Below are 13,045 nucleotides of genomic sequence, written 5' to 3'. Positions count from 1 at the left end.
TGTACTTAGTATACGAATATGATTTTATAGTAAAAGTATGATATTAAAGGTATTATATGAATATATGTAAGAGCGCTCGTGTCTGTCCCCCTAAACGTGTGTTGGTTGCTATAGTTTACTAGTAAGTTCTCCGACGAATGTAAGAATGTAGATTTTGTTAAGAATACCGCCGTGCACTCAAGTAATTTTCCTTTTCTTTTGAATAAATGTAAATGGTACCTTATGTAATTATGTAATGGCATGTATTGGAAAGGAACGGCAGGTCTAAACGTAACTCACATCATAACGCATATTATCCCTGAACTACCAACCTAAAACCATTGTGGAAAGTGCACCTTGAATCCTTCTCGCCTTCATATGTATCCTGTGACTTGACCAGTTTTTTTTATCCTCAATTTGAACCTTTATACTTCGTACACCTGCGGGAGATCGTTTTTAAAAATCCGAATTATATACACATATATACGAAAGTGATCCTGAAGAAAGGTCTCATGACGTGTCCCTGTGTTAAATAAATAACTTAAAACTATTCAAATAATAAGTTTGGAAATGGATCGTCTAAGAGGAGAAACATCCTCTAGTGAAAGTTATTTTCTCAAAATCCCTAGATGGGTAAAGCGTCGTAATGTGCGATTGCAGACATAAACTGTTACGAGTTACAAACCAAATATAGACGATAAATGGTTTTTGTAAACCGATAGTTAGATATATATATAGATATATAAATGACCACAAACTAAGTCAAATGGAGCGAAATGTTTTGGACACTATGAGTAGTGCGTGATCTGTGATTTGAACGCTCAAAATCATTAATATTTTATTACCCGATGTGAGGTAGAGACTCATATAAGTTCTGATACACCAAAAAGTTTTTTTTTCTCTTTTCTTTCCTCTTTGTCAAATTTTTTTTTAAGTGAAATAAGTGTCTTTTTTGCGTATGTCGCAAATCATAGTTTGCGTTAGCATGCCTAAGATATGATACATGTAAATATCTTTTTTTTCTTTCCATTTGTCAATATGATTGAATATATAAAAAAAAATTACTAAAATATAACACTATGTACTCTATTAATATATAACCAAGAACTTGTGCTTTTAAGATTTTCGTTGTAATTAATTTTTCTTCTTTCCACTATGAATGTAATAAACTATTTGTATCTTTGTAGTTAGTTGGTTTCCTTTAAACATATATACACTGTCCTGAGTGAGTGAGCGTGTGAATGCCTGATAGATTTAATTTAAGTAATTTGTGTGATATCATTTGTCATATTAACATCTGTAATATATGTGTCATGTTTTGACATATGTGTTAAGGTAAATAACCTAGGTCATGAAGGACCGTCACTAACGGTTTAAATCGGCTCGAGGAGTGAAGCAAAAATAGCAGGATGAGCCTAAATACGACATCTTCCTTTCAGGAAGTTGAGACTTCGATTGATACGACACATAAATTTATATTGAGTTTATAAGTTTGATTTTTTTCTCTTGGCTAATTCATATGTGTGGTCGATCCTAGAGAACAGAGTTCAGATGCTGGATGGTTATCAATCACCGGTTGGAATAACGGTACAAAGAATGATTTCACCTTTCTCGTTTCCAGGTCTAGGTCTGGGCAACCCCACGGTCGTGGTGCCTGGAGCTAGGTCTGGGTGGTATGAGGGAACATGTGTCTATTCCGAAGCATTCCGAAATTGATTAGTCGTTAATAACATTTAGAATGATTCATCTTTCGAGGACTTTCTCGACTTCTTACTATATTTCCGGAATTATCCAGTAATCTGTTTCTCATTAAAATACCCTATTTCTTTTCTTTCTTCTTTTCCTACCTCCTTTTTTTTACCCTTCTACTTTCTTCTCTTTCTTTCCTATTTCTGAATGAAAGAAAACGGAGTCATGACAGAGTAGTCGCTATTTGCACGGTCAATAAGTTGTTTCGATGAGTTTTCTTCGGGAGTCCGATATGGAGTAATTAACGATAACAAGAAAGTTTATTTAAATTTACTGTATTGGAAAATAATCATGACTTCAATTAGTAGATGATGTTTCGTAAATCGTCCTCGTTAAAGAGAATTAATTTTAGCGACTCCTCTCCAGTACTTTGCATATTTTTCTTCGTTTACATATATATATATATTTTTTACGTTTTCTTTCAATATTATAGTTTATCCTGATGTTCGCACGAAACCACACATCAACGGCTCCATTATCATCTTCAAAAACTAAGTAGCTGGCCGGCTACACATCTGAACCATAGGACGCACGTGGTCATCTGAAATGTCCACATAAATCATTTGCAATAATGCATCCTATAAGCGTAATCACAAGACCCACGAAATACTAGGAAATTGTGGCCCACAACATTACAGAACCGCCATCATGTTTAGCGTAACTGAGGAAACAGTTCGGGAGATAATCTGGTCTCCGTCATATGTAACATGACCTATTGTTGGAAATAAGATGAACTATATTACACGCTTCAACCATCGGCGCATTTTACATGTTCTCGTCACAATTTTCTTCGCGCTAAAGAGTTGTTGAATGTGATCAGTGGTTTGAAAATAGCAATTTGATCGTGCATGTTTACGTTATGCAACTTATGCTGCGCTACAATTGTCACAATAGTCTATTAGAGGCGGTGATTTTGTTCTGCAATCACTTTTTATTGTATTTCTTCTCGGTTCTTCGTGACAGTTATCTTCAATGTTCAATGATCTATGTTCTGAGGCTTAACGTTCGTCTACTATTATTCTTCGCCGAAGTTGTGTTGCCATGAGTTCGATAGGCAGCCATCAACTTGGACATTCCTCGCGTTACATTTACCAACCTCTGCAGAACTTACGTACATTTGCGCTAACTAAGTGCGCAACCACAATTTGACTTCTTTTGAAACTCAAAATAGGTTTCCCACTTTATGTCGTAACCGTGTGCCCACTTCAACACACGGTTTCGTTCTACCTCGTTTAACGTGTGTACAGACGTCCAACGACGGCCAGGCACTGCTCATGCAACCTCAGTATTGCCACCTAACATATACTTCTTGGAAATTGCATATATCTCCATTATTTTGACAACCATTTGTATATTACTTGAATTTGTCGGTAAATTGAGGCATATAAATCGTGAATCACTCACTCCTCTCCTCCCAAAAAAAAAGCAGTAAACCACTACACGCATTGCAGCACTTGGATGTGTGGACGATTATGGAGGAGTAAATCTTTGTGAGAATAATATTTGGTATTAATGTGTATTGACTAGATGTGTCCGCAAGCTGAGAATATTTCTAATACAATTACGTAGTAATCTTAGAGTGGTCGAGAAAAAAAATAGTGGAATTTAGTGGGTAACTGAAAATATTTTATATAATGTTGAGAGAATGTTCGGAGTCTGGGCAGGCGAGTTAGGGCAGAAAGTATTACCTATATTGAAGGCACATTCCGCTTTGTAATAGTAAAGCTATCCAAAGAAGTTGGACTAGAATATTACTTGAAGATTCAAATAGATGGCTGATATATGAGCATGATACAATGAGAACGAATATAAAATTAATTATGAAAGTTAATAAAAGATAGAAGGCAAATATTGTAAGAAAATTGTGAATCTAATCGTGTATCTTGAAAAGCAGTAGCAGAGGGTTTTTTTTTGTTTTTTTTTTTTTTTTGTTTGTTTTTTTTAACACTGTAGACGAATTAGCAAAAACTTAAAGGTGATTGTTTACTAAATGTGAGCTACATAAAGTCTGTAATTTTTGTAAAGAAACCTCTCTTTCATTATTCACACCCAAGGTCTGAGGAAAGGTGGAGAAGTTTTGAAGGTATAAACCATTTAGTAACTTGAAAAGCAGACCATTTTCGGGGGTGACGGGGCGGAAAGGATGTCAGATGAATTTAGGAGTTTATGTCTTGGGCTGAGATGATGAAGAGCGCTGCTGTTTGTTGTTCACTTTCCGAAAATCATTGATTTTAGCCTTTTATCTTTCCTATGCAGATCTATGCTACTCATCCTTTATTGTTTTGTGTAAAATAAAATAATCTTAACTCTGCCCTCTTTCTTCCATCAGCGTGGTCAAGAATTATTACATTTATGAACTATCAAGAAATAAAAAAGATTGTAAAATTAAGAAAAAATGAAATGAAATCTTTGAGTTTTACGTCCCACGCTTATGCCGGTTAGGCTAAAGGAGACGGTGATGATGAGAAATGAGTGAAAATGGTGGAATGAAGAAAATGAAGGCTTATTTTTTTGTGAACAAAGGCAATTACTAGGCTAAAGCTAGTTGTACACTGAGCACAGCTAAGCCGAGTTGCAGTCAGAGCCATAGCTATGGGGGGAGGGAAGGGGCTAACGGGGTCGTTGCCACGGGCGCTGATAGCAAGAGGGCGCCGTACGAGCAAGAAGAGACAAAAAGTGTCGTGAAAGATTAAACAACACAGGGCCGTAAAAGTATGTGCCCTATTATATCAACTTGTCGGTTTGTAAAGAAATACACATGTTAAAAATGTTCTTGCTCGCTCCACTCACAACTCAAACGTTTCCATAAGAGTTACAACAATTTTTACATATTACTTAAGAAAAGTTATATATTTTTTTCTTAATGTCGATGTGATATACAAAGTGCCGAATAATGACTTATAGTGTACGCAGGAGCGTTTTCAAAATCAGAAACGGTCAAATGCTGGAAAATGTGTTCGGGGCTTTGATGGTGATGAGCTTCGTTTGTTAAAACCGCTTTTCTATCCAATCGGATTACGGTAAGAATTAAGGTATGAAAATGAGAGGGATTGTGACACACGCAAGCTACTGTTTGAGCGGGAATATTAAAAATAAAGGTAAACAAAGATTCTTCTTTTATATATATAAAAAAATAAAGAAAAGAAAAGCTTAGTGAGATGAGTATAAGGGCACCGAATTCTACTTCGATCCGGGCGCCGAAATCTCTAACTACGGCTCTGGTTGCAGTGCATGCAGGAAACTGTGAAGAACAGAACAAAGCTTCGTGTCGCATATTCACCCGAGAGCATGCGCAGCATAGGACAGGGTAGACAAAGGCTCCTAATGGGAGCCATAGACGCACACATTTGCATGACCAACATGCATGAAAGATTTATTTCATCATGTGTCTTGGAAGATTTTTTTACCCACACACGTACCAACTTGCTGTCCAACTTACTAAAAGGATGAATCGGAGGAAAGAGTCACGTGATTTCTTCTGCAGTCGTGATTGTCGGACCTAAATATAAAACAACCAACTTGCATGAACGAGCACATACACGGTGAACATGCATGAAGAACGGCAAAACCATCATGAATGTTTACATAAGATTTTGAAAACTTTCAACATGCATGAACGAGACTACACACGATCAACTTGCCTGCAGTTTCACCATTTTTCATTCAAGTTGGACAGTTTCTTCATCCATGTGTGCACGTGTATGGGGTTCTTAACATGTGATCGCAACACAATTTCTCCGGGGAAAGAAGAGATCGCACGATGTAACCGTGTAACATGAATTCGGAATAGCTGTAAAATTAAAGAGATATATAGGCTATTATATTGGCATCTCGTATTCATATTTTTTGCCTTCTAGTCAGAATACCTGCCTTCTCCATTTATTGTATACAAGATTAGTGGTAAATTTCTCTATAACGAGAAACAATTATTCTTCAGCGATATTTAGCAAATCTTGATCATTAAAAACAACTGTAATATTTGTTCATTATGCAAGTTTTTGCCTATTCTATACCATAATTTAAAATGAACTAATCGTTGAGAAACCAATGTAGTATTATAAAACTAATATCTTGTGACAGTTTCGACACATAACCACTTGGCTTCATCAGACACTATCATAAGTGGTTAATTGGCAAAAATGACACAGGATACTAGTTTTATACGTATTGATTTGCTTCGCTCAGCTATTAGTTTATTTTTAGTTATAGTAAATAACAACTGCACTGATTTCCCCTAGCAGGTTTTCCAAGTCCAAGTTCAAGATTCGATGGCCAATAACTCGGGATCTAAAGGTTTCTACAAAAATTGTGTGTGTAAAACGTTGAAGTGTTGATAGATTTTAACACATTCAAGATGCGTACGAAATACCATGCAGGCCGGTAGCCGGCCGAAAAATGTAAGGGGGAGGGCTGACTGAAGTTAGCGGGGCCCGTTCCAACCTTATTATAGTTCATCACCATATTATAATTCATTTGCAAGCCTACCGTGAAAATTTTAGGGGGCAGCAAAAATTTAGGGGGAGCCCCCCCCCCCTTGATACAAGCCTGATACCGTGCCAAACAGACATTTGGTTCTTGAGTAATTTGCTATCAAATTTGGGTTTGGGTTTACTTGATGCCAAATAATTCGAGGACCCCAGCTTCAATGTCAAATAATTCAAGGACCAAAGATTTGTATTATTTTTTTTTTCATGAAGATTTACCACTATGCCAAATTTGGTTAAGATCGGATAAGTTTCATCAATCACTTTTAGTCATCCACCAATCATGAATTTCTTGATATTATTGCATTCAAATCCAGCCTCGATAACCAATAACTTGCAAACTAAAGATCTGTACATAACAATACTTCATACTATGATCGAATGTGTACAAAGCTCGTCAATATTTACCACCATACCAAATTTCTTCAAGATCAGATGGGTTTGATCAGATCGTGATTTAGTGAGATTTCTTCATTTCAGTACGTCTAAACCCAAATTTGGTGGATAACTTGAGAACCACTATAATATTTCGTGTACGAACTAAGCTACATGTGGTCTACTACCACACTAAAGATCGCATTTTGTAAAGATCGCATTAATATCATAGATAGCATACCAAATAATATCCTTTCACTAAATCGAGCCCGAAATTTGATGCCCAACATCCCAGGAACCGAAGGCCTGCACATCAAAATATTTCATATTAAGCTCTAAACCCGACTGGTGAAGTTCTATCACCATCCCAATTTTGGTCAAGATCAGATTAGTTATATCGATCGCAATCTTCATGGAGTTTGGGATCACCCTGCAAATACATTGCAATGGTCCCTACAAATCTTCTGATTTCTACATGTCACAGACTAAGAGATGTCACTTCCAATTAACCATTGTATGACGTAGAAGCACGTTGTTACAACAAGAGAAATAGCAGAGAAACACGTAAAGAAAAGAAGATACGAGATAAGGTAGGGAAATGGAAGTATTGACATTGGATGAATAATCTAGGACCCATGTGTTTAATAACAATACCTGTAAATCCATCGAATAAGTTGTCAATATCCGTATTTCCCTCTGCTTTTTCTCAATATTGGGATTCTCTCTCCTCCTTGTTCTCTCCGTGTAACTTACTCAGAAGAGGAGCAGAAAATTGTCATGTTACAGAAGATCCAATTGGAAGTGACTCGACTAGAGGCAACGGATAACCCTCTAAAAATTCGCCTCTTTTATAAATAAAATCGCTTTGAAGAAAAAGTGAGAGTCCAAACAGAAAGATAGACAGAGTAAATTTAATAAAATTTGTATAAAAACAGGTTTTCTCCATTGAATGTTCGATCTTGCAAATGAATTACTAGTAACTAACTAAATAGGTAGAAGAAATGGATCAATAAATGAATGAGTAATAGATAAATAATAAAAAATAAATGAAATAAATATAAAAATAAAAATAATTATTAAAACTAGCTGAACCTACGCTCTCTACACAGTGCATCATTCACATAGGATAAGCATGAATCTCCTTGTCATTCCACATAACATCTTTGCATGTCCCTTTACAGACAGAAGTGAAGACGTCTTGATTTTAAAAAATCGTCGAGGGGAACCATAAGAGGAGATTTTTTCGATTATTTTTTTTCAATATCTAGCACCGTTTGCAAGATTTGAGTCTACTTTCGGTTGGTGTTTCTAATTCATGTATGATCAGTGTTTTCTTTCTTTTTGCATGCAGCATGTAATAAGCAAATACATTACACACACAATTAATTATATTGTTACTGATATATGGTGTTCATTGGGCAAAACACTCCCAACAATAAAGATTCATCTTGGCCTGGAGAAATGGTTATCATTCGTTTTTAATTATCATTTGGCCATGAAACAAACGCCTGAGAGATACACTACTCCCGTATACAATTATGTGGTGTTGGAATGTATAACTCGTAGGATATGATCCTTTACTTTTTAAAATTTAAATATTTCCAGTGAACCCCATAAAATGTAACAAAGAAATAACGACCATTTAAAAAATTATTCAATTACAACTGAAAAATCTACACAAAATTTGCAATTGATCAGTGAAAACGGCATCTTTCTAGAGCTTGTGGTTACAATAATTGACCACAAACATATAAACTTTTCTTGAAGATAAACATATAAACCTATCATTTTAAAATATAGATAAATCAAATAAATGAAAATAAATGAAAAATAAATTTAAAAAATCAATAAAATCTTCTGATTACGCATCTTGAACATTACTCTAAGAAAATCGAGTTAAAATTCATCGTCGACTCCTTAGCTCTAATATATTTTTTTCTTTTTTTGTAATGTATTTTTCTTTTAGAGCAAGAGGACAAAACTTGTGTCGCTGAGTATACATAAATGCATTTCGTAAGTACTTTCTTAATTAGTGACACATCCTGTTTACTGCCCTCTCTTTAATGATCTTCATGGAATTTACTCAAAGAGGAAATCTGGAGCAGAGATGATGGTAGAGAGACTTGAGAAGGCATCGACTTCCCGCTCTTCCTCACCTCTCTTCCTAATGAAATGAACTAGTGACTGGCAAACATCCGTTCTCTGTCCCTGAGAGAAAGACGATGTAAGTTGCTTCCTTCCCTCCATGGATGTACTTCTATAGGTAGTTTCTGTCTTTCATTGCACTCTATCTTTGACATTCAACCAAAAGCGAGCTGTAACAGTGTTGCTAATTGAAGAAAAATTGCCCCTTGAAGATGATAGAACAATATTCCAGGGGAAGGAGATGCTCGAAATTGGCTTGAAATCTCTCTAATAGAAGCTCGTATGAAATAGAGGTATCCATCCCTCCCATGATATATGACGTACCCTTAAATATATATATCAGCACTGACAAAAATATTAGTACAGTACTGTATATTGCTCAGTATTATTATTAGATGTACATGTATTCTGGTCAATATATATTATTCTATTAGGCAATATTCTATTAGTCGAAAGATATATATATATATATATATATACGTTTCTTGTCTGGAGACACGAATTGCATTATGTGGCAACGTCGCAAATAAAGAACCATAAAGTAGGTCTACAATCTATCAAATAGTTACATCGCTTCTTGCCAGATGGCAGCTAAAGTCAATATTGATTGACACTAGCATCACTTTTCATTGTAGCAATCGATGTAACTGTTTGATTTATACGTAGAATAATGCTAATGGTTGGAAGTTAATAAGCGGCGTTGCCACATTGTGAACTTTTGATTCCCCATAGCGGCTGAAGGAGGGCTCGGAGGGCATTCCATCATATAACATTTTTGCTTTATTTTGGCATCTGTGGTCTGTGGGCGCCATTTTTAGAACACCCGATATATATATATATATATATATATATATATATATATATATATATATATATATATATATATATATATATATATATGTGTGTGTGTGTGTGTGTGTGTGTGTGTGTGTGTAAAAAATGAAATTCACTATGTTCGTGGCTTAATGACTCTTTAACTACCCGATCGATCTGGATCAAATTTTCAACATAGATGAAGTTCGGACCTGGGATGGTTTTTATCATTTCACTTTGATGCAACTTACGGGAGGGCGCGATATAGGGGAAACCGGGGTATTCACGAACATTCACGAACACTGGGATGATGCCGAACACCCAAGTTTACGCCCAAGGAAGCTTGTTAGAAAACAGGCGATTTTGCTGCATCCTAGCGGAGAGATCTGGAAAATTGTGGCACAGGCCCGTAGCCAGCCTGATTGCTTAGGGCGGGCAATGATGAATACTGAGGGGGCAATGGCAGGGACCTCAAGGAACACAAAAACTCTTTCTCTCTCCAATATATATATATATATATATATATATATATATATATATATATATATATATATATATATATATTTTTTTTTTTTTTTTTTTGTTCCTTGAGGCGCTTGTCGTTGTCAATGTCTATGTTCATTTATATATTTATTTATTATTTATGGATTCTATAAGAAAGTTGAAACACTTTATTATGCTGATAAATATTACAGTACCAAATCCAGGACTATCAAATATCATCATTAACATTTTTTTTTTTGTTAAAATGATGGTATATAATTCAATATATATTTCAATACACTAAGTAGTACTAAAAGTAAAAAATAATAATTTATTTTAGGAACATTTATTAACTGTTATCTAAATTATAGTATTTTGCAACTACAATACTTTTATTACAAGTAGATTATGGAATATTTTTATGTATAAAAATTAAGAAACAACCCTGGCATAAGTAAAATAAATATTTTTTACAGTCCTTATGTAAGTAATTACATCAAAAGGAGTTTATGTGAGCACTTCGCAAATTCAATTACAAGCTGGCCCAGATCTAGTGCACGCAGAATATCTTTGTTGTAAGCCAGGAGAACGAGGTCCGATTTTCTTTCATGTCCCATAGACAGATGTTGAGGTCGAAGGAGAGTTGTCAGATGTGAGAAGCAGTTTTCGACCGTGGACGTAGAATACGGAATAATTAGAGCAGCTTCTATAAGCATCTTTAGGCCCGGGAAAGCCTCGCCATATTTTCCAGTTTGTTTTGTGAGCTCTTCCAGAGATGATGTCTTGTTGATCAATCGATTTGCTAGATCTATTTCCTGCTTCAAATTCTGAAGCACTTTGCAATGCAGGTCTTTGTACTTTACAACATCACACAGAGGTTTCAAATTTTCTTCACTTCTTTTCTCGCTCAGTAAGTGGTGAATGGCACCAATCACAGCTGTCCCTGTCTCACTGAATCTGCTCCGAATTTCTTCGACGGAGATATCGAGAACTTCGCAGAATAATCTTTTCAGCTCCTTCTCGTCTTCCTTTCCCTTCTCCAAATTTAGCCTTCCAAATCAACAACCGAATCAGCTAAGCGACTGGGGAGTGTGCATTTGCGTTTCAATGTTTGCTGAATCGAAGTGTTTAAGGCATATGGCTTCATTGCATCGTGAAGGATATTTTCAAATATTCCTTCGTCTTGCCGGCAAGACCTGAGCTGTTCCGTTACCGATCGTATTAACTTCACAGCGGCATCAATGTCCAAATCTCTTCTTTGTAGCAGTGCGTTTGTCGGTTTTAGATATCTAAGAACCCTGAACATGAGCTCAGTAAGGAAACATAAAGTCTTAATGGAGATCTGATGTAGTAAACCGGTAGCTTCGACTTTCATTGAGGCGTGTTCTTCACGGGAAGTTTGGATTGCCATCAGTGCGCTTAATATGAAACCTGTCATCATGAATTACAGTCACTGTGTCAAGATGTCCAGTCCAACGTTGTTCCAACAATCGCTTTAAACTCCTTTCTGCGTAATCTGCTGCTACGCGTCCTTTTCTGAAAAAGTAATATAGTTGTTGACAAATATCAAAGAACTCTTTCAGTTCAGGAATTGTGTCAATGGCTCTACAAATATCTAAATGTAATTGGTGATTGAAACAGTGAACAAACAAAATGTTCCTCTTAAATCCTCAGACAAAAGAGTTTGCATTCCATTTTTCTGCCCACTCATGACAGGTGCTCCATCGTAGCACCTTGCTATTATCGTGTTGGTTTTGAATTCTACTTTTCTTAAACAATCTAAAATGGCGTTCTTAATGCTGGCAGCCTCTTGTTTGTCCAACTTCAGTATAGCTACGCATCTTTCTTGCACTTTAAAATTCACAAGGTACCTAATTGCGACAGACAAATCTTCGATTCGTTGCTTGTCTCTGGTTTCATTTGCAAATAATGAACAAAATGTACTTTCGTTTGCTTCATTTACTATTTTCCTCCTAACAGATTCTGCCATGAAATGAATTATCTCATTCTAAATATCCGGACTAGTGTAGGTTGCATTGGCAGGGATAGTTTTGACAATTTCTGCTAATTTCGGATCTTTACGAATACTAAATTCAAACAAATTTAGGAACAAACCACTTGATTGTTTTCTGAGATGCTCGCACCCAGAATCTCCCCTAAAGGACAACTGATTCACAGCCAAGAATTGAATAACTTCCATCACACTTTTTACATAGTACCTATTATTCATAATTACATCACTACACACCTTCTTTACGACCGTTTCGCCCGAGTCCTTACGTTTCAGTTGCTCCAAGTAGTAAACCACAGCGTGCCTATGAGTTTCAGAATCGGCGTGACGAGAAAATCCCTTATTTTTCTCGGTTGTATGCTTCCAGTCTCTGAAACAATTCTACACAAATGAGGGATCACTGTTTCTTGACGAATATTTCCGGCATGGGAAGCAAAAGACAGCATCTAACATAACAGAATAATCGAGCCAATCCTACGTTTTGTACCATATTGGACGAAATCGTCGAATTGAACCAGAAATGCTGGAACCTGGAAAATTTGCAAGATGCGGCTGAGCGGGTTTTGTATCGTCAAGGTCTGATACATGGTGGAAATCAACACTAACATGGTGGAAATCAGATGTTTGACGTTTAGTTTCTTCTTGACCTTCTACACATGTTGATACAGATGACCCTGCTTCTGAATTAGTTTCATTTTCGATAACTTTTGCAACAAAAAATGACTTGATGGATGCCTGCTTCATATTTATTGCGTTATAATAGTCAGTAGAGTAATTGGAAACGTCTGGCGAGGTACATTTGCCTGTAGTTCATTTTTTACTGTTTTTGTTTCCTTCTGGAAATTCGCTAAGCACTCTGCTACTTATTATTGCGCGTAATTATAATGGAGTGTGACAAAATATTTTTTAAAATAATAGGTTCGGTGTTCTGCTGCCGTCTTGATTTTTTCTCTGAGTGCACATAAGGAATTAACGTTCTCTTCATTCCGTATATTTGTAAACAAAT

The 13,045-nt window shown here is 36.0% G+C and overlaps 1 protein-coding gene across 1 annotated transcript in view; it reads left to right on the top strand.

Annotated features, from left to right (window-relative positions):
* Positions 1 to 13,045, top strand: part of LOC145671851 (uncharacterized) — a 214,459-nt gene that overhangs the window by 19,099 nt on the left and 182,315 nt on the right. The gene's annotated exons all lie outside the window — the stretch shown is intronic.

Source organism: Thermobia domestica, chromosome 15 (genome assembly GCF_964235325.1).
Source record: "Thermobia domestica chromosome 15, izTheDome1.hap1.1, whole genome shotgun sequence".
In the NCBI taxonomy this organism is placed as follows: domain Eukaryota; kingdom Metazoa; phylum Arthropoda; class Insecta; order Zygentoma; family Lepismatidae; genus Thermobia; species Thermobia domestica.
The sequence above is the reverse complement of the archived record's forward strand: the minus strand, read 5'-3'. Positions and strand labels throughout refer to the sequence as shown.